The sequence below is a fragment of the Eriocheir sinensis genome, chromosome 49 (genome assembly GCF_024679095.1).
Source record: "Eriocheir sinensis breed Jianghai 21 chromosome 49, ASM2467909v1, whole genome shotgun sequence".
NCBI classification, from domain to species: domain Eukaryota; kingdom Metazoa; phylum Arthropoda; class Malacostraca; order Decapoda; family Varunidae; genus Eriocheir; species Eriocheir sinensis.
In genome coordinates this window covers 12,917,763-12,941,957 of record NC_066557.1, presented here as the reverse complement: position 1 = coordinate 12,941,957, position 24,195 = coordinate 12,917,763, and the positions used below count along the sequence as shown (strand labels likewise).

The 24,195-nt window shown below is 40.2% G+C and overlaps 2 long non-coding RNA genes across 7 annotated transcripts in view; one reads left to right on the top strand and one right to left on the bottom strand.

Moving 5' to 3' along the window:
* Positions 1–211: 211 nt before the first annotated feature.
* LOC126981986 (uncharacterized) overlaps positions 212–24,195 on the top strand; it is a 38,856-nt gene continuing 14,872 nt past the window's right edge. For 2 of the 5 annotated variants that reach the window (XR_007734421.1, XR_007734425.1), the window contains exons 1-4: positions 212–313; positions 1,766–1,838; positions 5,537–5,588; positions 9,143–9,211. This is a non-coding gene — a long non-coding RNA (uncharacterized LOC126981986). Of the gene's footprint in view, positions 314–514; positions 551–631; positions 668–909; positions 1,081–1,765; positions 1,839–5,536; positions 5,589–9,142; positions 9,212–24,195 lie in introns of those variants that run through there. The other 3 variants (XR_007734424.1, XR_007734423.1, XR_007734422.1) reach the window with 3 other exon arrangements.
* On the bottom strand, positions 16,825–22,924 carry LOC126981988 (uncharacterized). Of its 2 annotated transcripts, none has more exons than XR_007734433.1 (7): positions 22,865–22,924; positions 21,046–22,323; positions 19,670–19,742; positions 18,785–18,969; positions 18,402–18,500; positions 18,055–18,230; positions 16,825–17,663 (listed from the first exon to the last, which is right to left on the bottom strand). It is a non-coding gene; the product is annotated as an uncharacterized LOC126981988 (long non-coding RNA). The 2 variants fall into 2 exon arrangements; XR_007734434.1 differs by having other exon boundaries at positions 21,046–21,184; positions 22,865–22,916.

The window sequence follows — 24,195 nt, the reverse complement described above, 5'->3', positions numbered from 1 at the left end:
CAAGTGTTCTGAAGACTTTACTGATGCAAACTTTCCCTTCGGGTATCGTTTTCTTCTTTCGTTAATACTTAATAGCATACCCTGATCTTATTCGTCTCCCCTTATCTGTTATTTTGAGCGTGTTTTTACCAGTGAACTTGCTCTATTTATCCGTCGTCAAGTTCTAAGGTTGTCGTGTATTAAAGTTCCAGCACTATGATGACGTCACGGCCTCCATTTCCCTGTCGTCTGTGAAGGCTGCCGAGACAGCGCTGTATTTTTCTTGTTTTTTTAGGTTATTATAAAGTGCCCGGAAGCGCCATGCTGTGGGAAGGTAGGTGGATCCTTTGCCCTTATTTTAGTGTGCAGGGACAGGAAATCAGGGCGTGGAAATAGGGGAAAATTGGAAAATCTGTTTCATGTGATGGTGGTGGTGGTGGTGATGGCGGCGGTGATGGGAGTGGTGATAACGGCGGTGGTGATGACGGCGGTGATGGTGGTGGTGGTGGTGATGACGGCGGTGATGGTGGTGGTGGTGATGACGGCGGTGGTGATGACGGCGGTGGTGATGGTGGTGGTGGTGATAACGGCGGTGGTGATGGTGGTGGTGGTGATAACGGCGGTGGTGATGACGGCGGTGATGGTGGTGGTGGTGATGACGGCGGTGGTGATGACGGCGGTGGTGATGGTGGTGGTGGTGATGACGGCGGTGGTGATGACGGCAGTGGTGACAGGTGTTTGTGGTGATGAAGGCGGTGGTGACAGGTGTTGGTGGTGATGGCGGCGGTGGTGACAGGTGTTGGTGGTGATGACAGCGGTGGTGATGACGGTGGTGGTGATGACGGCGGTGGTGGTGAGTTGATGGTGGTGATGACGGTGGTGGTGGTGGTGGTGGTGGTGGTGGTGGTGATGGTGGTGGTGATGGTGGTGGTGGTGAGTTGATGGTGGTGATGGCAGTGATGGTGGTGGTGGTGATGGTGATGGCAGTGTTGATGGTGGTGGTGGTGATGATGGTGTTAGACCCTCAGCAGTGATTGGGGTCAGCCGCCATGTCCACTCCACCAATTCCACCTCCATTGACATCGGCAGCGGCAGTGATAGGTTAGAGTATTTCTGTTATCATTAAGGGATTATTGAAGAAAGGGTAGCCTAATTATTTATACATTTATCCCTAACTATTTGGGTGTTATTCCAGAAATCAGATGTGGTTAGGTTAGATTAATTCATCTTTTTATTCATCTTTTCCGTTATTTTGAGCGCTTTTTACCATTTAACGTTCTATTTACTCAATGGTTAGGTTAGATTTGGTCAGGTTGCCTTGGTAAAAATGGGGCAGGCTTTGCACTGCTCCATTGTCACTGGTAGTTGGTGGGTGTATTTCTGGAGTTTTACCTGTGATATGAAGGTGATAACTCTCACTATATATAGATGTTAATTTTTTCCATATATGTATCATTAGCTTTAATGGGGACTGGATGGCCCCATACTTCTGCCTGCTAATGAATTGCATATGCACTTTTTTTTTTCAACGAAACTTACTCATAAAACATTTGCTTACAAAAATTGCATACGAATTTTATGCATGCGAACTATTTCCATACGTACTGTGGTCGAGGGTCTCTCCTTCCACTAATCTGCTGGACCTCTCTCTCTCTCTCTCTCTCTCTCTCTCTCTCTCTCTCTCTCTCTCTCTCTCTCTCTCTCTCTCAAAAAAAAAAATATAAAATTCATGAAGGAATTTATGACTCAGTGTTTATACAGTTCTCATTCCTAACTTAATTTGCAGACATAAGAAGAAGAGGAGGAAGAACAAGAGGAGGAGGAGGAGGAGGATGAAGGGGACACACAGGAATCAAATGGTGAGTGTTGTTAACTTTATAACTATTTTCCTTGTTCATCTTCTTGCACCAATTTTCTTCCTGCAATTGTTCCTTTTGTGCAAAATTCTCGGTCTTTTTTATTTCCATTTCCAGCTCTCAGTCTTCTCTCCTTCCTGTTAGTTCCTGCCACACAGCTGCCCTCGGTACAATGTCAGGTCACAGTGCGGGGCAGAGTTGTCATATGAAAAGGGACTCTGCCATCAAGCGTGACATGTTGTGGGAGCGGTTGTACAGAATAGTGAAGTCCCTGCCATATATAGGGTGGTCCTAATCATGACTGGGTTCAAAGAGAGGAGTGGGTTGGTTTGGAGTCAGTTGGTGGTCAGACCCTGGTGGCAAGGTGGCTCTTAGGGTCGTATTATGAGACATTTCGCCGCCCAAGAACACATATTTGACAAGGCTTTCGTAGGAGTTGTGGGCATTTCCTGGGGTAGTTTTATGACCCTGGTGGTAGTGTGACCCTTCCTCTGTACCATGAAGCTAAAGAAACACACATTTGTCAAGACTTTCATAGGAGTTTGGGGCATCTCCTTGGGTAGTTTTATGACCCTGGAGGTAGTGTGACCCTTCCTCTGTACCATGAACCTAAAGAAACACACATTTGTCAAGACTTTCATAGGAGTTTGGGGCATCTCCTTGGGTAGTTTATGACCCTGGTGGTAGTGTGACCCTTCCTCTGTACCATGAAGCTAAAGAAACACACATTTGTCAAGACTTCGAGCTTGTATGGGGTGGTACACAGGTGCCTTGAATGGACTCGCCCTAAAAACACTAGTAGGAAAAGCACCTCATGAAAGTGACACACAACTATATGGAAGTCTCAGGAGCATAACACACACACACACACACACACACACACACACACACTTTGAATATGTATGTATCTGGGTGGGTGAGTGAGTGTATATGTGTGTGTGTGTGTGTGTGTTTGGGAATATCATACTCCATTTCTTCCCATCCCATCCCTTCCCATGCCTTCCTTTCCATCCCTTCCCTTCCTATCCCTTCTCTTCCCCTTCCATCCCTTCCCCTTCCTAACCTTTCTCTTCCCTTAACTTCCCTTCCCTTCCCTTCCCTCCCCTCCCCTCCCCTTCCCTAACCCTCTCTACCCTTCCCATCCCATCCCTTCTCTTCCCTTCCCATCCCTTCTCTTCCCTTCCCATCCTTCTCATCCCTTCCCATCCCTTCCCTTCCCATCCCTTACCTTCTCATCCCATCCCATCCAATCCTTTCCCTTCCTTTCCCTTCCTTTCCCAACCCTTCCCTTTCCATCCCTTCCTTTTCCTTCCCATTCCTTCCCTACCCTTCCCTTCCCATCCCTTCTCTTCCCTTCCCATCCTTCTCTTCCCTTCCCATCCCTTCCCTTCCCTTCCCATCCCTTACCTTCTCATCCCATCCCATCCAATCCTTTCCCCATCCCTTCCATTCCCATCCCTTCCCTTCCCTTCCATTCCCATCCCTTCCTGTCCCTTCTCTTCCCTTCCATTCCATTCCATTCCCATCTATTCCATCATATTCAATAAATCTTTAACAGCTGGAAAAGTTCCGTCAGATTGGAAACTTGCAAATGTCACACCAATTTTCAAAAAGGGGGACAAGTCTCATCCAGGAAACTATCGACCAATTAGCCTGATATCGATTGTTTGTAAGTTAATGGAGACTATCATTCGCGACAATATGGTGAAATTTTTCGAAGAAAATAATATGATAAATAATTCGCAACATGGCTTCCGTAGTAAACGTTCGTGTTTAACTAACTTACTTGATTTTTTTTCATTATATTTTTTAGGTGTTCGATGAAAGCAGATCAGTAGATATCATATATCTGGATTTTCAAAAGGCATTTGATAAGGTCCCCCACCAACGATTGCTCAGCAAACTATTGGCGCACGGTATCTCGGGTAACATTCACAATTGGCTTGTGGACTGGCTCTCTGAGCGGAAACAGAGAGTAGTTCTAAATGGTGTTACATCTAACTGGCTCGACGTCAGAAGCGGCATACCTCAAGGATCAGTGCTTGGCCCCATGCTCTGCTTAATTTATGTTAATGATATCGATGATGGGCTCACTTGCAAAGTATCAAAATTTGCTGATGACACAAAAATTGCTAGTAAAGTAACTGCGACACTCGACGAAGAAGCATAACAATCAGATTGAGATCGACTTGCACGTTGGGCCAGTCAATGGCAAATTCGAAGGATAAAGTTCGTTTGCCATAAGTACGTAGAGTATAAAGTTCGTCATGTCAAAAGTTCGTAATGGGAAAAAATCGTAAAGGAAAAAAATCGTAAGCTTAAATGTTCGTCGTGCAAATGTTCGGTAGAAAGACGTTCGTACACGTAAAAGTTTGTATGGAAAACGTTCGTATGCAAATGTTCGTACGCAACTGTTCGTACGCAAATATCCGTCAGAGATAAAGTTCGTATGGAATAGAAAAAAACTTTGTATGGCAATAATTCGTATGGTAAAGTTCGTTTGATTCTAGGACCAAAGTACGCATGGAAATAGTTTGTACAGAGAGAGAGAGAGAGAGAGAGAGAGAGAGAAATGTGTGTGTGTGTGTGTGCATTTTTTTAACATAACTGGGGGACCAAAAGGTCTCCCCGTGGTGAAAAACTGGTCCAGTAAGAAACTTTTTAAGGTACTGGGCGACAAGATCTTTAGTCTTGAAATAATTCCTGGAGGCAGTGGCTCATCTTGTCAGTGTGTATTATTTTGCGTTAATGAGGGCGGTGGCGGCAGAGTGCAAGGTTATGATGTTGGTTGTTGGTAGCGGAGGTGATGGTGGTTGTCAGCAGGGTCGGCTCTTAGCGACACCCCCATTTTTCACGGGTTTCGGACAAAAATTCGTATAGAAAAGCTTCGTGTCGCAAGTATCCATAGCAACTCAGGGCCGCTTTCACAGTCGTTTTGTTTGTTTTGATCGTTACCAATGATCGCCGCTTTAGAATTTCCACTCAAAACTGGCCGATGGGGAAGTGGCGGCTGCGGGATTAGCCCAGCCCCGCACCTTACCACACACTCTCAACACCTTGCTTCCTCTGCAGCCGCCACTACCCCATAGGCCAGTTTCACATGGAAAACTATAGCGTCGATCGGCGCCGTAGGTAACGATCAAAACAAACAAAACGACTGAAAGCGGCCCTTATTGCCATATAAACATGCTCACAAACTTTTTCCGTCCGTACTACTTTACACACAAGAATTTTATCCCTGACGAACATTTGCATACGGATAATTGCACATGATTTTTTTTTCTATACTAACTTTTGTCGTTACGAATATTTTACATACGTACTTTATACCATACGAATATCTGCATACGGACTTTAGCAAACGAACTTTTACTTAAGTATTTTTGTCAGATGAACTTAATCCCTGATGCAAATTTGCGTACAAACTTTTTGCTTATGAACAATTTCATACAAAACTTTTCCATACGAACTTTTGTCGTTACGAATAATTTACATACATACTTTATACCATACGAACTTCAGCGTACGTACTTTTTTCAGACGAACTTTATCCCTTACAAACATTTGCTTACAAACAATTGTGTATGAACTTTATGCATGCGAACTATTGTTGTGTTGAATTTATACAGTGAAGAGAATTTATTATTTCCAAAAGCATGTTAATGTTTATACAGCCTATTAATCCCTCACTTGATCTGCAGATACTGCCAGAAGAAGAAGAGGAGGAGGAAGAGGATACAGAGGAATCAGTTGGTGAGTGTCAATAATAATTCTTTCCTGTTTCTCCTCCTCCCTTTATCGTTATACTACCTCCTCTTAATTACATCTGTTCTCTGCCTAATCCTCCCTTCATTCTCTGATCCCCTTCCTCTTCCTCCTCTCCTTTCCACAGTTGTTTCTTCTCTCCGTCTGTTGGTTCCTCCCATGGAGGTATAATGGCTGCTGGAGTCCACATCACCGGAATCTCAGCTTCCATTAATTATGTGGAGCAATATATTAGCCACACACTCTCAACCCTCTCGCTTCCTCTGCAGCCGCCACCACCCCATAGGCCAGTTTCACATGGAAAACTATAGCATCGATCGGCGCCATTGGTAACGATCAAAACAAAGGATCCCTAAGTGCCGAAAGTCTGTCATAAGCAGCCTGAATTTACTAATTCACCCTAAAGTAACCTTACTCTGTCTTGAATGACCCTAAACTAATGTAATTCACTCCCATCTTACCTAAAACTACAGTTGAATTACCCTAAACTTGCCTTAAAATAATCCCCTAAACGTAATTCACTCCAAGGTAACCTGAATCTGACCTATCCTGACCTTACCTTAATATCCTAACCTTACCTTAACTTATCCTGACCTTACCCTTAAGTGAGGGTTTCAGGACGGTACAGAAATATATTTACAATAAATTCCCAAGTATTCAACAAGTGCCTCACTAAGCAAAGAGTAGTTGGCGTTTTTTTCGCCGAATTTGCTTATCACTCTCTTGACTGAAATGGGGGGGATATCATAGTGGACATAGAGGAGGGCAAGTCCGTTCAGGCGCTCTTGGCCAACGGTACTCCTCAAATAGGTTTTAAGCCTTTTCAATGCTGAGAAAGACCTCTCGTTGGAGACTGGAAGCGTCAACAGAGTTTTCAAGAGAATGGCGAGATTGGGGAACACGCTGGTGCTGGCGTGTGCCTGGGCTTCTTTGATAGTTTGGAAGACCAAAACAGATAATGCCCAGTGCCTTCACGAGTGTCAGGGATTCCATGTCGAGCTCGTAGAGCTTCTCCGCTTGAAGCACAGCTGCAACATCCGTTTCGAGGCCATTGAGGAGTTGCTTGAGCTGATCGAAGTGCGACAGGCACTGTGTAGTCGCCGAACCGACTCTTCAACTCAGCCAAGACGTGGTCCACGAATGGAATGTACACCGCCCGGCGGTAGCACTCCTCAGCATTCTCGCACGGAACATTTGATCGCTGGGTCTGTCGTCCACAGAGTCGTGGCACAGGGATGGTGTCATGCGATGACCCCACCTCTACCAAAAGCTCTTCCGCTTTCATGAACACATCGTGGAAATGATTCTCCACATCTGCTCTGAACTTGCCAAAAATGGTCTCGATGCCACGAATCGGGCATAGGCTGACACCAGGTCGCCATCTTTTCTCTGAAGAGTTCGGCTTGGCTTGAGAGTATGCGCCAATGTACACTCCACTACAACCAGTCCAACGAGAAAGCGGGGAACATGTATGGCGATGAGAAGGAGCCCAGCGGTGGCGTCAAGTTCTTCCTTGAGAAAAACATCAATGACAGGCAGAAATTCAACAAAAACCAGCACTGCGTCATGCCTCTCAATCCACCTGGTGGGGCACAGGGGAACAAGCTCTTCGCGCTTGGCCGAGGTAAGCTTGACAACCTCTGTGAAGCGGAGACAGTGCATATTTGAAGAATGAATGAAGTTGCACACCTCGGTCAGTGTTTGAAGAGCGATCTTCACTTCCTTGACGTCACACGGCTTCGTCAGTACTAGATTCTGCCGGTGGTCAGAGCAGTGGATTGGCTTGGCCAGGGTGTACTTCTTCATGAGTACTGCGGCACACCCTTTGAATTTTCCCATCATGGCACTTGCTCCATCGAAACCAAGTCCCCTGCACTTGGCCATGTCCAATCCGAGGTCTTCAACGGTGCGCAAAAGGAGCCAGGCTAAACCTTTACCGGTGAGGCCTGGCGTGCACAAAGGCAAGGAAGTCTTCCCTTATTTCCTGATGATAGTGGCCTGCACTAAAATTCACTTTCTGCTTGCATGTGAGGAATGAGGTCACCCCATATCCACCCCTGGGTTACGGGTATGTGGTACGTAACGTTGGGACCTGTTCGGGTAAGCCACGAGTGCGGATCTTTGCTTTCTATCCCCAGAGTAGTCCACTGTAAGTCAGATTATACTGCTCACTGTACCAGGAATTACCTTCTGAATAAAGCCTTGAACGTAATGACGACGCACTCTGCTCGTTTGAAAAGCTGTTATGAATGTTTGGGACAGGTTACTATGGTGGCTAGGTCATTACATACTCAAATCAGGACTAGGTTTTGGGAGACAGGTCAGGTCATTTTGTTGTAGACTTGTGATACTGGGCTGGACTGCACTGGGTACACCATCGCACGCTGAAGTTGTTGCGCACAATTTATAATGATATTTTTTTGGAGTGACAGGCTTTTTTTCATTATTGGTTCCTTTTTTTTTTCTTGAACTGTTTACTGTAAACAAAAAGTATGTTAATGTTTATGTTGTAGTACGCTACCGGGCTCTCAAGGAGGTTTAAGACTGATTCGTCGTAGCGACAACTGACTTAATATTCTGGTACTTCAAGAGTATTTGAAGGAGCTCGTAGTTGGGGTGATGAAACGTTGTCGCTTTTTTATATTTAATTTTAACTTATTTTAACACTTTGAATAACAAAATAATATAAAATACAGAATACACTTCAATCAGACCCAGCGGGTCGTCAGGCCTCGCACACTGCCTGTTAAGGGACAAGTAACGTCCTACTTCAATACTAGTTGCAATCCTAAATATTTCTTATTACACATACACTGAAGATATATACTCTTATAATCTAAACAATACCACTATACACAATGGACACTAGTGCGCTTTCCTTTACGGTACAACACTTCACTTTCTACTCACGACAGCGTAGATGAACACACGACACATATTGTGTCTAAAATTTAGAGGGACACGTGAGTGTCGGTCAGAAGTATTTCTAGTTCTGCCCCGAGTACTCCTAGCAACCCCTTATATGGGCGATTGCCTACGTCACTATACGTCATCACTACGTCATACCTATTGACTGGGTACACAAGGCTCCTGCACTGAGGGTGCACTCCTTTCCCTATGATATTGTTACATCCTCTATGGTTATAGCACATAAGAGTGAATATTCATGAGTAGTGTTATTTTACATGACTTCCGTTTACATGATTCTCGTCCTTATAGTCTTTAGCGTGGTGCTGTCGTTGGGTGAAGTGGGCGGTTTCGGGAAGCCGGCAGAGCGCCGGCTGTATGTGTGACCGAGACGCCCCTTTTTGCTTCCTGTGTGTTTTGATAATGATTTGTTCTTCTCACTGTCGCCTCGCTGTGCTGTGTTCTTCAAATTGTTCTTAAAGTTGGATGTATTCTAACGTTCTACGTCGCTTTCGTCTTCCTTGTTTATTTGTGATGGATGTACTGGGTCAGTTGACGTTACTGCGTCTGTGTTAGTGGATGCAGCGCTGGGCACCACATTTACACAGTTAATTGACACCGAACTTGATTTGCAGACACTACCAAACGAAGAAGAGGAGGAGGAGGACTGGGAAGAAGACGAGGAACACAGGAGGAGCCCATTGGTGAGTGTTGATTTATTTTTTCTAAAATGGTTAACGAGCAGTCAAGGAATTATTATAATAAGGAGGAAAGTGTGATGTTTTTTGTAGTTTTGTCAAGTTGTTGAGGGGAGAAGGCCCCATTAGATAGCTTACACTATAGCTGGTCTGTTTCGTTAGGGGGTCCATGGGCGCAAAGGGGGGATTATATACATCCATTTAGACTTTGTGGATCATTTTTAGTGGAGGTAATTCTCTCTCTCTCTCTCTCTCTCTCTCTCTCTCTCTCTCTCTCTCTCTCTCTCTCTCCATTATCTATCTTGGCCGCTTCCATTAAAATCTTTCTTATATTTTCTCACTAACACAAAAAGCTTTCTCCCTCTCTGTTCCGTCCTTCTTGGCTCGGGGGCCTCTTAAACAAGGCGTCACAGTGCAGGGAGGCGTTAACATGAGCCCAGTCAGAGTGGGATGGACGCAGGAGAGGTTTGAATTTAATCTGGGTTTTGATGACACAATATTAACTATATCCTGGGATTGGTATAATAAGACACTTTTGCTTCTCACGTCAACTATGTTCTGTATTTCTGAAGGTCAAAGAGGAGGCAATCGGGTTCTAATGAGTGTTTCTTCATGTTTTGTATTGTAACATGAACCATTCTCAGGCAGTTTAAATGCTGGGGCTGACCTCATCCTTATTTAATTGAGTCAATGATAACTCTAGGTGGTGGTATAGAAGCATAATTACCGGTAAAATTATACAGAATTATAATATCTGCCAAAATTAATACGTAAAGCACATACTGCACCATAGCTATACGATATATGAGGATGATAGGTATCTATTTAGTAATGCTGTGATTACACTGTTAAAAATCTGCTGCAAGGCTTTGAGGCCTGTCACTAGTGGAGCCTGTGACCACATGTTGTCTGCAGACCCATTCATACGTTAGAGACAGACACACCAGTCGGCTGTGCTATTTGACGATGACTGAGGCCTTCACCGTCAAGGATAATGATGACTTTGTGGCGGTCTTGTGGGGTCTGCATTGCCACCAACTTGGGCATGTCTTTGGCCAGTATAGTAAGACAGTTTTGCTTCTTACATCAGCTATTTCTAAGGGCTAAAGAGGGGATCAGTTGGGTTGCAATGAGTGTTTTGTGGGGTTCCTGCAACTGAAGAAGGGTTAGGCCAGCACCAGGGTTATAAAACTACCCCTGGAAATGCCCACAATTCCTAGGAAGGCCTTGCCAGATGTGTGTTTCTTCAGGGTCATGGTACAGAGGAAGGGTCACACTACCACCAGGGCCACAAAACTACCCCTGGAAATGCCCACAACTCCTAGGAAATCCTTGACAAATGTGTGTTTCTATAGGTTCATGGTACAGAGGAAAGGTCACACTACCACCAGGGCCACAAAACTGCTCCTGGAAATGTTCAAAACTCCTACGAAAACCTTGGCAAATCTGTGTTTTTAGGTTCATGATACAGAGGAAGGATCAAACTACCATCGAGGTCACAAATCTACCCCTGGAAATAAAGAAAAAACCCATGAAAGGACAGAATTAGGATCAAACGACTTCAGTATAACCATTTCAAATAGTCTGTTTGGGTGTTGATTCCTCCCTCTCCTATGTTATCTATTGGTAATACATGAGAGGGAAAATAAAGTGTTGGGACTGTGCAAAGTATTACGAGTTAAACCCGAGAAGTTTTGGGTCCCTCCAAAGGTCGGTTTAGGGGCCGTTTACAGGGCCAACTGAGGAGTTTGGGTCCCTACAGAGTTATTCATCCCAAACTCTGTAGGGACCAGAAACTTCTCGGGTTAAAGGCTCCTCCATCAAAGCGAGAAAAATGAGAAAAAATCATCACTCACGCAAACCATTTCATAATATATATCAACGCATTTGTGATCAGTTTATGCCCGGTGTCACACGCCACAGTGTCCTCCCTGTCTAAATGTCCCACTTTGTTTACAAAAAAAATTGAGGACATTAAGGATTACGGTATCGTGTTCCGCCGCGTCCTCAAATTCCTAAATGTCCTCCCATTATTTTCCAGCACGGAAGGGCATATTGTTATATTCTTTCATAGGAAAACATCAGTGAATACATTACAACGCTCTGCTTTGTATAAATGAAGTGAAGGGACAATAAATAGCCTTCATGACAATGATTCATCAGTAAATTAACGGCAAATAGCCTTTTGCTATAGTAAAAAATGTCGATATGCATAGCCTATGAGACCCTTTTTGTGTGTGTGTGGGGTGAGCGAATTGAGCATGCCATGCATATGTGCTTTTATTTTCTTTATATAAGCCCTTTAAGGAATTTTGAAGATGATCTAAAAAGTGAGGGTGGTGCTATATAAATAGCTTACCCCCCCCCCCAACGCAGATTGCTTTCTCTTATAATTATGTGGGGTCTACTATATATGACCCTACTGTATAACAACTCAGGTTATCAGAATTACATTGCGGTACACTGTGCTATGGGTGAGGTTTGATTGTCTACAGGAATCAAGTATCTTGCTGGAAAATGGCTATTTAAGAATGTAATAGGTCCCAGAGAGCTATCCATTTATATTTTCTTCTCTTCTAAGGACATCATTTGTTATAAGATCCCCTGGTACATATTTTCACATAATTCCTCCCTCCCAAGGGCTCTGAGGAAGTCCTCAGTTCTTCATATAGCATGATTTTGATTCCTTACCTTGGTAACAGGTTCAGCCCTTCTTCCCTCCCAAGCGCTCGGAGGAAGACCCCAGTTCATGCTGCAAGATCTTACTTACCTTGGTACACGTTTTTCCCCTTCCTTCCCTCCCAAGGGCTTAAGGAAGACCCCAGTTCTTCATGCTCTCTAGTTCTCTAGTTCTTCATGTTACAAGATATTCCTTTGGTAGTCTAACAACCATCCATAATTAATTTAAGGGTCAAAGAAGGCTCCAAAATTTCTTGCATAAATATATATTTGGTAAATTACATATAGTTATTTACACAATTGTGTATTAATTTACTATCTACCTACTACTAATACTACTACTACTACTGCTACTACTAATTATAATAATAAAAAGGTACAGATACAGACATACAACACAACAGATAATTAGATGGCCCCAAAAACACTTAACAAAAACATAAAATTTGCTGAACACAAACACATAGCAACCTTCCTCGCAGACAATTTAAGTAACAACATAAACATTTTTCAAATTCTTTAGGGCATGCAAATATGCTACCAACACTATTATATCACAGTAATACAACAATATCACATTATTAAACAGCACACAACAAATTTACAATTAGTGTGCACCCAAGAACACTACCAGACACCAACCATGCCACACAGCCCCTTCTTCCAACAGCCCCCCTCAACATTCCCATTAACAGTATGGGGAGGAGAGGGGGAATCCTGGCATTACAGAAGGACTTGACAAGTAAATTCACTGGGCCCGACAACATCCTTGCCTTCATTCTAAATCCTTAGCCCCGTCCTCCAGGGACTCCTTGATCCAATATATATCATCCTCATCATTACTTTGACTGGCTTCTGACAAACATCAACCCTTTATTTGAGACAGGTGACTGGACTGACACAGCCAATTATTGCCCCATTTCACTAACACTGATTCCATGTGGAACTTTGAACACAATACACAAACACATAATGAAATCTGCTTGACACAAACAACATTGTTTCTGACTCACAACATGGCCTTACAACCCAAATGCTCATGTGAATTGTACACACACACAAATACCTCAGAGTTCAATTCTCCATTAACTTAAAATTCAACACTCACACAGAACACATCAGTGCCACAGCCAACTGAACACTTTTGGATCCTTAAGTGTAATCAACATAACTGTATAAAAAAACACTTATACAACTAGTAGTAGTATATCACACTTGTGAGATCAATGCTTGAATACTGCTCCACGGTGCGGCATTATCACACACAGAAACATTGAGAGGTTAGAGCAAATCTACACCAAGGTGTTTCTAGGAAAGGAAGAGGTTGTGTAGATTATTTTCTTTTTTGAATGTTATTTGAAGTACCTAGAGAAAGTTGTTTGTTGCATTCAAGGACCTAGAGATGGTATATGACAAGGTTGACAGGAAGGGTTTATGGGATGTTACTCCATTAACCCTTCCCTTTCATATGCCATCTCTATGTCCATGAATGCAGCAAACAGCTTCCTATTCTTCTCTAGGTACTTTTCAAATAGCATCTGAAAAGAAGTTACCTGCAGTTGCTGCAGTGGAATGTCTGGCTGTTAGCTTCTGACACTCCCTCGCAGCTGAAGTGATACCACGCGTTGCAGTTATCACAGGCAATCATGGGACGGGTCTCATTGTTTGGCAAACGGCATTTACATAAGACTGTTTCCACTCAGTGTGAACAGTACCCTTATTGTTCCTTTGGGGTACTGTTACAGGGGGTTGAGACAGTTCTCCGGCTTGAAGGCATCCAACCAGCCAGTCGTACAAACTATCTTGATCCCATGCACACTCCTCAGGTCTGATATTTGCACAGAGTGCATAAGCATTGGCGATGGCATACAAGCCGCAAGCATCGCCGCCCCTCTGACGCTGAACATCACGCCATTCCATTGTTATGGCATCGCTAGAGGTGTGTAGCATCCACCCAAGCTGTTCAATGAATTTTTGGCGGTGGGACATACCGACTTTAGTGAACATGGAGTCATAGATTCTTACTTTACCTTCTTGAAAATTTTGAATGTTACTTACTGTAATCCAGTGATTACTACTGACATTGATAATTTGAACAAACTTCCCCCTAGGGGTACCAACACGAATATGCTCCACCGCCTCAAATATTGCACAGCTTTGGAGGCCATCAACCTCGGGAAACTGATGTTTGAGGAGGGCCTGGCAATGATTCATGTGGTCATCAGTGAGCCACCTTCTCTCTTCAAGAATCTGAATCATTACCTCCATTTGTGGATCTTGGCGACTGGCTGGCACAGGGGGCAGACACACGGCTTCTTCTTCAGCCTTGGCCCTGGTTCCGATCAGAATGACGTCTTCCTCCGTGTCTGGATGCCTTGTCCCCCTGGCTTAGAGGAGGCAGTAACTGACACAGGGATGGAAAGGCCTTGTCTTTTTTGGTATAATTCCTCATTGAGGTGTAGTTCAGGGTCTGTATCAGTAGAACTGCCTGCTGGCAGCTCTTCTGAGGGCCTGTGAAGAGCACCGAACTTTACAGGCTTAAGCTGATCGTAAGCCACCATCCGTGCCAGGGGAACATCATCGTGTCCAATCTTGACGTGAGCCAGCTTTACTGTGTCCCTTTCTGTTATTTCCAAAATCCTGCAAATATAAACATTCATTACCTTAAGTTGCATCACTATTATAATATAACATAGGGTAGCCCCATCAAAACATGTGTGTCCGGATGAGATGGAGAAAGTAGTGAAAGCATGCATAAGCAGTTTGGTATCGGTGTGACAGTGAAAAAGTGGATTGTGGAGGGTGAAGCATGGGGCACTGAGATGGTGTGGACCTGTGAGAATGAATATGTGAAGAGAGAGTATGAGGGAAGGAAATGGAGAAGCCAATATTTCATTAAAAAAAAAAAAATAAAATTTGAAAAGAGAGTGAGAGGAAGGAAATGAAGCCAATATTTAATTACAAAAAAAAAAGAATATGTGAAGAGAGAGTATGAGGGAAGGAAATGGAGAAGCCAATATTTCATTACAAAAAAAAAAAGAATATGTGAAGAGAGAGTATGAGGAAGGAAATGGAGAAGCCAATATTTCATTACAAAAAAAAAGAATATGTGAAGAGAGTATGAGGAAGGAAATGGTGAAGCCAATATTTCATTACAAAAAAAAAGAATATGTGAAGAGAGAGTATGAGGGAAGGAAATGGTGAAGCCAATATTTCATTACAAAAAAAAAAGAATATGTGAAGAGAGAGTATGAGGAAGGAAATGGTGAAGCCAATATTTCATTACAAAAAAAAAGAATATGTGAAGAGAGAGTATGAGGGAAGGAAATGGTGAAGCCAATATTTCATTACAAAAAAAAAGAATATGTGAAGAGAGAGTATGAGTGAAGGAAATGGAGAAGCAAATATTTCATTACAAAAAAAAAGAATATGTGAAGAGAGAGTATGAGGGAAGGAAATGGAGAAGCCAATATTTCATTACAAAAAAAAAGAATATGTGTCGTTAGAGTATGTGGGAAGGAAATGGTGAAGCCAATATTTCATAAAAAAAAGAATATGTGAAGAGAGAGTATGAGGAAGGAAATGGAGAAGCCAATATTTCATAAAAAAAAGAATATGTGAAGAGAGAGTATGAGGGAAGGAAATGGAGAAGCCAATATTTCATTACAAAAAAAAAAGAATATGTGAAGAGAGAGTATGAGGGAAGGAAATGGTGAAGCCAATATTTCATTACAAAAAAAAAGAATATGTGAAGAGAGAGTATGAGGGAAGGAAATGGAGAAGCCAATATTTCATTACAAAAAAAAAAAAAGAATATGTGAAGAGAGAGTATGAGGGAAGGAAATGGTGAAGCCAATATTTCATTACAAAAAAAAGAATATGTGAAGAGAGAGTATGAGGGAAGGAAATGGTGAAGCCAATATTTCATTACAAAAAAAAAAAGAATATGTGAAGAGAGTATGAGGGAAGGAAATGGTGAAGCCAATATTTCATTACAAAAAAAAAAGAATATGTGAAGAGAGAGTATGAGGGAAGGAAATGGAGAAGCCAATATTTCATAAAAAAAAAAGAATATGTGAAGAGAGAGTATGAGGGAAGGAAATGGTGAAGCCAATATTTCATTACAAAAAAAAGAATATGTGAAGAGAGAGTATGAGGGAAGGAAATGGTGAAGCCAATATTTCATAAAAAAAAAAAAGAATATGTGAAGAGAGAGTATGAGGGAAGGAAATGGTGAAGCCAATATTTCATAAAAAAAAAAGAATATGTGAAGAGAGAGTATGAGGGAAGGAAATGGTGAAGCCAATATTTCATTACAAAAAAAAAGAATATGTGAAGAGAGAGTATGAGGAAGGAAATGGAAGCCAATATTTCATAAAAAAAAAAGAATATGTGACGAGAGAGTATGAGCGAAGGAAATGGTGAAGCCAATATTTAATAAAAAAAAAGAATATGTGAAGAGAGAGTATGAGGGAAGGAAATGGTGAAGCCAATATTTCATAAAAAAAAATAATATGTGCAGAGAAAGTATGAGGGAAGTAAATGGTGAAGCCAATATTTCATAAAAAAAAGAATATGTGAAGAGAGAGTATGAGGGAAGGAAATGGTGAAGCCAATATTTCATTACAAAAAAAAAAGAATATGTGAAGAGAGAGTATGAGGGAAGGAAATGGAGAAGCCAATATTTCATAAAAAAAAAAGAATATGTGAAGAGAGAGTATGAGGGAAGGAAATGGAGAAGCCAATATTTCATAAAAAAAAAAGAATATGTGAAGAGAGAGTATGAGGGAAGGAAATGGTGAAGCCAATATTTCATAAAAAAAAAAAGAATATGTGAAGAGAGAGTATGAGGGAAGGAAATGGAGAAGCCAATATTTCATTAAGAATAAATAAATCTGCAATGAAATTTTAGTAACCCTTTCATTGATAAATGTTTGCAGTGGGCATTAGGCGTATTTGCTGGTGGCGCTAAACACTCGCTGTGAGCTCCAGCTGCACTCAAATCTCCCACATGTGAGTGTTCCATAACTAATTCTCATAACACAGGTCCGATTGCCAATAGAGTGGGTTCTTCACTAAATTTGGTGGAAAATCATGTCAGCCAAGCACAGAAAATCTACGGATGAGCAAGTGGTGGATATTCTTGCCCAATATAGTGACATTTTTGCACAGCTTCACCTATCACTTGACTCATATTTTGACCAAATAGTTGTAAAGTTTGCAGTTGGCAATACTCCCTTGCCAGCACCCATCATCAAGAGATCTACAGTAGTTGCCTTGCGGCTGACCGTCACGCACACATAAATGTACATCTTCACAGGAAACACCCCCTGAACGTGCCTGTATTTTCGCAGGAGAGGCTTACATTACCGAATATTATAAATCTTGGCCTCCTCTTTCCAATGGTGTTTTTGTTTTTAGCTGTGATAAATAGTTTTTTTATACAAAGGTTAAAAGAGCGAGCACTAGCGTCACTTGCTGGTGGTGCTAAAAGCTCGCTGTGAACGCGCCTGAGGGGAGTCTCATTGTGAGCGCTTAGCAATGAAAGGGTTAAGAAAGATAATTAATATTATTTTGTGGAGACAATGGAAACAGTTGAGAAAGGTTCTGGTGATCTCAATTAATGGCTGGACCCCACAGCTGGGCGAGTGCTCCATTGCCAGCCAGAGTTGTGGTGTCTCCCTAATCATGCCACTGCTGAATTCCACAACGCTGCAGCCTGTTGTTACCTCTCTGTAAAGACAGTTGATGGAGGCTCAAGGCTCTGCCCTCAACACTACTAGAAAGAGGGGAAAAGTTCATACATGAGAGAAGCATCAACTAAAACATGCATACATCACAACATAGGTACATGAGGAAACACAATCACTACTGAACTGAAACATGCCCATAAAAGACAACAGGAAAAATATGCAATCTAACAGCACACATAATATAGGTACCATGCTTAAATGTAGTCAACTGTCAACTATGTTTTATGGAAGTTGTGGAGGCAAAATTTGCAATAGTGTGTTGTTGTCAATTAGTATAACATTATATTCAAAAGCCATTCATATATAAACTACAAATTTCTCTTACCCACTCCAAAGTGGATCACATCTTACTGGATTAGTAAAACTAAAATTACATATTCAAATGCCATTCATAGATTAGCAAAAAATGTCACTCACCTAAATGGGCCAGTCCACAGTGGATCACACTGTCCACCTTTGCGTGCAATGTTGGCTGCCTGGCGTTTCAGCACAAGCTGGCCCACATGCAGTGCAAAGCTTTTGACCCCCTTGGATTTTTTCTTTTCGTATGCCTTTTTTGCCTTGGCATGTGCTTTTGTTTGGTTGATCTAAGCCTATAAATTTAATACTTATTAAAAGAGAGTAAAACCAATATATGGAAATTACTACAAATCCATGTAATAATGTACTACCAAAATACAATTACATTATGTCAGCAAGTAATACATGCTACAAATTGTAATTTCCATTCAAAAGAGACTATTATAAGTAAAGTCAAGACTCACCTTTTCATATGCCTTTTCGTAGGTGGTTGCATGGTCTTCTACAAATTCCTCAAGCTTGCCATCTTCTATGATGTCAGTGTCAGAGTCCACACCTTTGATCTGAGGGAAGGCAAATTTACATGAACTACATAATCAATAAGACATACTGGTCATCATGAAATACGTATTACACAAGCTACATATAGTTGGACAATGCAAACGTCCCCATAAGTTTATTCAGTAGTGCTAAAAATAATTCTGTTTATTTTTATAATTACGGTTTTTGAAAGCACATGAATCATATAGTGTTTTCTGCATATTCCCTCTCTGACTAAAAATGTGATGCACACCAATAACTGTTACTTTTAGGCATTACATGCACCAAAAACAATGTTTATACTGACCTCCAAAAGTGTGTGGGCTTCCCGACCAAACATTAGGAAAAATGGTGTGTACTTCGTAGCTGACTGTGGCTGAGCGTTTATTGAGAAAATGATGTCATGCAGACTCTCGTCCCAGTTTTTGCCACGGTCAACCAACAGCTTGCTTACTCGGCGTTTCACCATACCGTTTACTCTTTCCACCAAACCTAGAAATGGATACCAATCTTAAGAACCAAATAAAAGCCACATAACTCAACTCATATGATATCAGGAAATGTGTTCAAACTGATCTGCCATATCACTATCACAGCAACATTACTGTTTTATAATCCCACTGTTATAGAAGCTCAGTGAAAATAAATCTGCTACACCTGAGACTGTTTGCTGTGCAGTTCCTTTACAGTGCCCATACTCTAATGGGGACCTGATCTGCATGACATTCCAAGGCAAGAAAAGCACAAGAATAGTAGTACTTTAGACCAAACAAAGCTGTTTATGTACTGCAGTGACTATGCCTGATGAACATCCTCCCATAACCAACTCGGTAAGGAGTGGCTCTCCCGACACTCTCGTCACAGGTTCAATCCCAGGCAGCCGGCGAATACTCTCTCCTTGTGATTAGTCTCTCGTGTGATTTGATACACGCAGAGGACGTGCGAGAGTAATAGGAAAAGAGAACAGAAAATCTCGTCATTAAATTGATAATACTTGGTAAATAGTAAGTGAACTGTTATGCCCTGGATGATAAGCACCACCACTTTATTAGAGGAAAGCTGTTAACAAAACTTTTACTAAATGATTCCCTAAGCAGTGCCAGATAAAACTTAAGCTAATAAAAGCTGGTTCCTGTTGTGTTAATTGAAGCATCCTGCTTCAAAGTATACTGTATAATTAAGCCAAACTAACCATTGGTCTGGGGATGATAAGCACTGGAGACACACCTTTTTATTCCCATTTGCTGGCAGAAGTCATTGTTGATCTGAAAGTATGAGGCATTGCATGTAAAAATATTGCACACATTGTAGAAACTGTCAATGATCGAGTAATTTTCAACAAACCGTAAGATTATTTATATATGTGTTAATCATCCTAACACATTTATGTAGCTTATAGCCATGGGTTGAGTAATCCGTTCACGCTACACTAAACACTAAAGAAAATATTAAACTTTCCACAAGAAGTCATGGCGGGGTGACAACTACTGTTGTGGCAGGACTGCACGGCAGCAAATGAATGTGTGACAGGGATCAGGGGACATGAATGTCCTCTCCTTCAGCTGACAGTAAGGAGGTGGTGTTCCTTCCCCCCTACTTGGTTACAGTATGGGAGGTACAAAATAGTGCACAACCATTATCATAAGTTCAAAATTTCCTGATTTAACCGAACTGAAAAATTGGTGAGGCCTATTAAGTATGGACAACCTTTCAAAGTGACTATCTAAAGAAGTCATACATGTAGTATATCATACCTTACCACCAGTAGATTTTATGAATGCCAAGCTGTGTTCAGGTGCTTAAAGGAGCAAAAGGTGAAGCTAAGAAACTACAAAGCAACAGATGTATATATATATATATCTATATATATATATATATATATATATATATATATATATATATATATATATATATATATATATATATATATATATATATATATATATATATATATATATATATATATATATATATATATATATATATATATATATATATATATATATATATATATATATATATATATATATATATATATATATATATATATATATATATATATATATATATATATATATATATATATATATATATATATATATATATATATATATATATATATATATATATATATATATATATATCTATATATATATATATATATATATATATATATATATATATATCTATATATATATATATATATACTAAGTAGACACTGAAAAAAAAAATTGTCAATTTCAAAAGCTCCAGTATTATCCCTCTCTGTCTATATGAGCGATACCTTATTACAAAACTCCTTCCTTGATCAGAGATGAGGCGTTTTGGTGCTCTAATCTGTGAAAACATAAACACACACCATATGGTACAGCGAGCTTACACATTCTCCCTCATGGACCTTACAGTGCCATAAATATTTTACATAAAATATATTTTGTGTATGTTTATGCTTATTCTACCTAAGAATACTGTAAAGGAAATACTATTGATATCTTATTACACTAAGGATTGTCCCATTGGAATACAAAGACCTACAAAACCAGTACGTATCAATGAAATTCATCTTACATGCTTATGTACTGCTTGATGCAATTGTTGACACCTGTCCCATCCTTTCTTGGAAGAGGGAACAACAGTACATATTTGGTGAAGTAATCCACAATTGTCAATACGTACTGACTCCCACTCTTGGTCATCGCTAGTGGTCCTGTAATACAGTGAAAATATATCAGTATACATGTAGTGGCATATTTCCTCCCCACGATGGATATCATTTAGCTGAAAAACATGAGGAGCAGCACTGTAATGACTTACTATGTGGTGGCAGAAAACAGATAATAAAGGTGTCATTACAATGGAACACTGAATGCTAAGTTGTTTTGTTTCAAAATATTGTGGAAAATTAAATTGTGGCAATTGTAAATGTAACAGTATTTACTGCATCAAAGTATCTTCTATCATCATCCCTTAACTCATCATTTCTAAATCAATGAAGTCAATTGAGAAATCCATCGCAGAGCAACACTCTGTCATTTGTAAGATCTCTTAAGATACAAAATTCCACATGCAAAAAACCATTATCTTATCTGGTGTGAGGATGGTAAGATTTTATAGTAATATAAATAAGGCATACAAAACCTACTGAACCAAACTCCTAAGTGCAGGGGATGTGAGGATTACTGGCCAGGGCATGAAGCAGGGGAGGTTAAACCCTAAAGGGCGGGTGACAGGGTTTTCTGGTCCGACTTTTTCCGCCATAATTTTGAAGTTTGTGCGAGGATTTATGGCTTTCACTGTACATTCCCACCCTTTAGGTTTTAATTTGTCAGAAAAAGGTAACAGTTAGGCTAATTAAGTGCAGCTGCTATTTCTTATAACCTAATAACAGTAACTGGGGGCCCTAATGCTAGTGGCAACCACATAACAAAAATAAGTAAGAGAAAGCAGTAAATGTGATACAGAGGTCATTGCAGGGGAACATGCCATCATAGAGTGAACTATTAGCCAACATAAGTGTGAGAAAGTAATGTGTTTATGTACACACAATAATAAGAAACAGTAAGAAGAGGGACCATACTTCCTGATGTGAAACCTTAGCAAAAGTAAATAAATGAGTTACATTTTTACAGGTAAAATATAATATATTTCACGATGTTCACCTAAAACTTTTAAGACACCATAAAACATGCAAGGGTTCATCATGCATCTTAAAATCTCATATGCATTCTAATAAACTAGAAACTGATTGCCCTTCATTATACTGGATGAGGTCCTGGACAAGATGAGCATGTCATGTCGCCGAACTGTATTTGTCACTGCCTGCTTGCAACACTACCTTAGCTTTTCCTGTAATAACATGTAAATCCTGGAAATCGAATTTCATATCTATATATATATCTCTATATATATATATATATATATATATATATATATATATATATAGATATATATATATATATATATATATATATATATATATATATATATATATATTCCACTAGATCTAGCCTTAACCTATTGCTCAAGAAATTATGGTAATTGAAAACAAGCATGGAAATCCATGTGACAATAGCTGGAATTTACATAATGGACAATTAATATGCTACACTAATGTAGTTTGACAAATAGTGATGACACTAACAATTCTACTAAATTTTGACAATCATCAGCTTCAGTACATTGATAAAAATATCAAAATCTTCAGTCTTAAACAACATTATGACAGATACTGCACACATGTATAAATATGTGTGTGTGTTAATTTGACAGCAATAACTATAATCTGTTTCATTCCGTCTGTCCACCAACAAAGCATGAAAGAAATGGACTAAACATTATTAAATATTATCCATTGATGTAGAGGCGATAAATACACCAAAACACTTACCAATAAGATCCATGCCTACGACTTCCATGGGTTGAGACACCTTAATTTGTTTAAGTGTGGAGCGTGTGTCTTTACAACCTCAAAAGTCTGGCAAGTTGTACAAGTTGATATCTGAAAAAAGTAAAGAAAGGATGTAGTAAACCTGAAAGGTAGGCAGGGTTATTGTGCTTCTATCCTGATTCTGTAAAGAATTGTAGCTGTGGCATAATTATTTTTGATGTGTTGCTAATATCAAGTATTAAATGGAAATAACACTATCACCTTGTGTTGTGTTGCTGACTTTAAACAGAAGGCAGACAAAATTATTATATACTGTCTTGGTGGATTTTTTTTTTTTAAACATAGGAAGCAGCTCAAGGGCACAAAAAAAAAAAGATAATGAAAAAATAGCCGGCTTTTCGCTGCTTCCCCAAAAAAGAATTGATAGATATATCCAAATCGATCAATTTCGGGAGGAGAGGTGTCCTGATATCCTCCTCTTGAAAGAGTGCAAGTCATAGGCAGAAGGAAATACAGATAAAGGAAGATTGTTCCAGAGTTTACCAGCATGAGGGATGAAAGAGTGAGATGCTGGTTAACTCTGCATAAGGGGTTTGGACAGAATAGGGATGAGCATGAGTAGAAATTGCGTGCAGCGGGGCTGCGGGAGGGGTGAGGCATGCAGTTAGCAAGTTCAGAAGAGCAGTCATGTGGAAATATCAATAAAAAATAGAAAGAGATATTAGCATTATTAAAGAGAAACAGATAGTACAGTATGCATTTCAGTAATATACTACATATTTTATATTCTGAGTGTGAAATTTGTTAATTCCTAAACCTATGATCTGAACCTTCACTTTTGTGGACTTCAAAAAATACAACTAATAACTAAAATATACACAGATAAAAGTGCAATAAAACTTTTACCTGAAGGTGTTATTTACTTACATATGCAATGACGTCCCTTGACATACCAAGCCAGTAATAATGGTCAGAAATCCTGGACTTGGTTTTATCAATACCAGCATGACAGCCACTTGTGACATGATAAAAAAGCAGAATATCCATCACTTCTCCCAGTGTTGAAGGAATCTGAACCCATTTGTTTCTTCTCTTGCGATACAGCTGGTTCTCTGTAACAAAAGGATAACTTTACCACATGTAAAAGTAATGGTATTATATACTGCTTTACAGCATCCATGAAACAATCAAACCTTAACAGTTTCATTGAATAGATCTCAACATTTTCACAGTTGAACTAGGTTGAAAAATTTAGAAATAACAATGATATAAATTTCTTAATTTTCAAGGGGTTAAGACGCAAAGCCTTAAGTTAGAGATTAGTTAGGTTA